The 3,796-nt window shown below is 52.6% G+C and overlaps 1 protein-coding gene across 5 annotated transcripts in view; it reads left to right on the plus strand.

The window, feature by feature from the left end:
* The first annotated feature begins 805 nt into the window (after window positions 1–805).
* The window catches only part of LOC105310430 (constitutive coactivator of peroxisome proliferator-activated receptor gamma-like), a 10,208-nt gene continuing 7,217 nt past the window's right edge, over window positions 806–3,796 (plus strand). The window contains exons 1-2 of one of the 5 annotated variants that reach the window (XR_002778541.1): window positions 806–3,040; window positions 3,130–3,414. The gene's annotated coding sequence lies outside the window, so the exon portion shown is untranslated. Of the gene's footprint in view, window positions 3,415–3,796 lie in introns of all 5 variants that reach the window. The other 4 variants (XR_002778542.1, XR_002778543.1, XR_002778544.1 and 1 more) reach the window with 4 other exon arrangements.

Here is a 3,796-nt window from a genome sequence, read left to right on the forward strand (position 1 = left end):
GGGCGCGGCACCGCCTGGGGTGGTCCTTGCTGGTGTGGAGCGCATCCTTCAGCAGGAAGCGGGGAGCTGTCACTCCGGCCCTCAGGCCCAGGGCCCTGGGGACGCTTCAGCGGCAGGCTTCGTGGGAGCACGGCTGCTGGCAGTCCCCACATCCCAGTCCCCTTCCCTGGCGTCCCCGCATTTCCAGCAAAAATGGGGCTTTTGCTGGCTGTTAAAACCGCGGTGCCAGGTGCTGTAACTCGGCGGCTGTTCTCCAGGTGCAGACAGGTCCCCGGGGACCACCAAAGCCATGTGGAAAGTGTTTTAAGGACGATAGAGGCTTTTTTCTGTTTTTTGTTTTTAATTTTTTTAGCTTAAAATTACAATTGGCATACAGCGTTATTTCTCAAGTGTACAGCACAGTGAGTCGACATTTATAAACCTTACAAAGTGATCTTCACAGTAAGTGTAGTCACTCTCTGTCACCCTACGTAGTTATTACTGTGTCATTGACCCTGTTCTCTGTGCTGTACTTTATGTCCTCATGACTTATTTTATAACTGAAGTTTCTACTTCTTAACTCCTTCCCCTTCCCCGCCCATGCCCCACCCCCTTCCCTCTGGCAACCATCTATTTGTTCTGAGTTTGTTTCTGTTTTGTTTTCTTTGTTCATTTGTTTTGAGTTTTAGATTCTGCTCCTAAATGAAATCATGCAGTATTTGTCTTCCTGTGTCTGACGTATTTCGTTTAGCATGATGCTTCAAGATCCATCCATGGTGTCACAAATGGCAGTATTTCATCCTTATGGCTGAGTCATATTCCTCGTATACATGGGTTAAGTCTTCTTTATCCATTCATCCGTGCAAGGACACTTAGGTTGTTCCCACACCTCGGCTACTGTAAATAATGCTGCACTGAACATTGGGATGCATATATCTTTACTGAGCAGGTTTTCAGATTTTCCGGGTGGATACCCAGCAGAGGGATTGCTGGCTCACGGGGCATTTCTGCTCCTAGGTCTTTGAGGACTGTCCGTGCTGTTTTCCGTGGCTGCACCAGTTTACACTCCCTGCCGCTACTGGGCTCCGTTTCCCCACATCCTCCCCCACTTGCTGTCCCTAATGGGTGAGGGGCCCCTCTCTGGACTCGATTTGCATTTCCCTTGCAAATTAGTTTTTTCACATATCTGTTGCAAACAGCCATCTTTTAACATCAAGATTCTAGCAGTCTGAGTCTTCATGAACCGCTTGTGCAGCGTGTACATTTTAAACTTTCATACTCAATCATTTGAGTTGTAAAAATCATAGCAGTAATCTGGAAGTCACTTAAGATGAGTCAGCTGTCCTCTTCAGCAGATGCTCGCTGCCCTGAGCTCTCCATCTCCCGCCCCGCCCCGCCCCGCCCCGCCCTGGCTGAGGTGTGAATTGGCCCCTCTCTGTCTTTCTCTTCTCTTTATCCTCTGCTTGTAACTTCCTGTTTTCTACTGGCTCTGTATCTTGTTTTACATTCAGGTTTTTCTCAAATGAAAAAAACAAAGCTCCTACAGCAGATTTCCATTCAGTCTGTGTGCTGCTGTGCTCCCCAGGGGGCCGCAGGATGTCAGTGGTCCCCTCTGAGGCTCTGCCCCGGCTTTACTTGTCTGTGTTGTGTAATCCCTTTCACATTCTCGACCTTTTTCCAAATAGCTCGCTCAGGCCTCACCGAGGACGCCTGTGTTGGGCGGCCTGCCGTGGAGACACCTGCATGTCCCTTTATGTGTTTTCATGACCTTCTCCCTCTGCTGGAATCGGTCAGATGTATGAAAGAAGGGATGGTGTTCACTCCCGTTTTTCAGGGCCCAGCACTGGGTTAAATTGACACCCGTACCTTGAGTATTTACCAGTGCCCGCTGACATGGGTGGAGTCCCTCTGATTCAGCGGCGTTGTGGGAGCACAGGCCTGAGGAAGTCCCACCTTGCAAAGCTCCCTCTGCCTGTGACACTTCCACGTGCGTCCTGGCAAGCCCGGAGAGCTGGTTGGGATTTGGACTGCCCTGGCATGCGGATATGTTGGCCCTCCGGGGGCTGGCACAGCAGACGGGGCCACTTCACTGCTGTGTCGTGTGGAAGCGCTACTGGCTGGTGGTCTCTGGGGGCAAACCCGTAGGCCCTCAGCACATGTGCCACGGATGATGACTTGGAATGGCTTGGGATTCCCTTTGTGGGCCCCTGGGTTGAAAAGCAAACCTGGGACTCCTCACACGACAGCATCAAAGCGAGGGAAGGAGAGGTGGGCGCGGGAGCGAGGCCTGGCCCATAGCGTCGTACCCCCCGTCAGGGCAGATGCCGCGCTGCTTCCTGTGTCCCGTAGCTGCCACCAGCTGCCTCAACCCTGTTGAACGGAATGTGTGTATTTGTCTTTGTGACGCTGTTCACACTTTGCGGCCATTTGGATTTTCTAAGGCAGAATCTAAGTGGGGATATACGTCTGAATGGCGACATCTTAACATGAAGGCAGTAGGTGATTTTCTGACCTACGTTGAGTATTGGACTTCATCTTATGATTTTTGTGCTTTGTTCTCAAATAACGTCCCCCAGAAAAAAGAGGTTTCAGTGAGTGTTCCACTTGACAACGGGCACAGGCCATGACCCGTAGAGGAGAGAATTGGGCTCTCGGAGGGCGGGGCCCTGCCCCCACTCGTGGGGGGTGCCCTCACTCTCAACACCAGGTGTGGCGACTCAGCGCGTGAGGCCACACAGATGGGCATCTCGTCGTGGTTGTGTGACTGACATTTGGTCAGCCCACTACTCGGGGACACCGCCTGGTCGAGAGCAAAGGTCTGTTTGCCTCCTGACCCCCGCACTCCATTTCACCACAGATGCCACTTGGGACAGAGACGGGAGGGGTTCGGAAGTGAGGGTCGGCGAACCTGCTGGGCTTCGAAGAAAGCGAGTGTTCAATTCCAGCAGGAAGTCATTTCTGGAGCTTGTGCATGACCCTGTTGAAGATGAGTCACATGCTAGCCAGCCTCGGTCAGCGAATAAGTTCCCTTTCCGGAGTGACAAGGCGAGAGAAGGGACAAGTAAGAAACCCGGTACCTCGGAGGGTGCGGGCGTTAAGCGAGCGCAGCTTAAGCGGTGGTCAGCGCACCCAGATGGCCTCTGCCCTCAGGGACCGTTTCCAGGAAACTCACGGAAGCCGCTGGTTCTGTCTGTCCTGCTCAGGGTGCTGAGCGAGTCCCATCCGGCGTGAGGGAAGGAACCAGCCCCCTCGCTGCTCTGTGCACCTAACCAGCGGGGTCCAGACAGCCTCCTGCGGTCATTTTGTGCCCGCCTACGACCAGGGGACTGCTAACAACGGGGAGAACTCGGGGAGAACTCGGGCGGACCCTCTAAAGCCTAGCCGGGCTGTGCAGACCGAGAAACTCCAAGTCCGTGTCTGATGCTCCACAGACTGGTGAGCAGCAGTGCGTTTGCAGGCTGGCCTCGCCCCGCGTGGGTTTCCACCTGCTTATCTGTCTGGGCAGTTGCCCTGGAGAAGCCTTGTCAGGCTGCAGTTCAGGTGGGCTGGGTGGTTTGGGCTTGTCAGGAATAGTAGTTTTATTCCACTGCAGTATATCATTTACATAACTGCCACTAAACCCCAGTAAGTGAATGTCGTTAGCATATAAACACAAGGTTGAGCTGTTTGCTGTTAAATATTTACTGTGAGTCTCTGAGACACTGGAACTGGTTTTTCTAGTTTTTTTTTGTCCCTTCAGATGCTCCATTACCTCTGCAGGAAGCACTCGACTTTTCCTAGTCTTTATTCCAAAACACCTTAAATCCTGTTTCCAAAA

This window comes from Pteropus vampyrus, unplaced genomic scaffold (genome assembly GCF_000151845.1).
Source record: "Pteropus vampyrus isolate Shadow unplaced genomic scaffold, Pvam_2.0 Scaffold3308, whole genome shotgun sequence".
In the NCBI taxonomy this organism is placed as follows: Eukaryota; Metazoa; Chordata; class Mammalia; order Chiroptera; family Pteropodidae; genus Pteropus; species Pteropus vampyrus.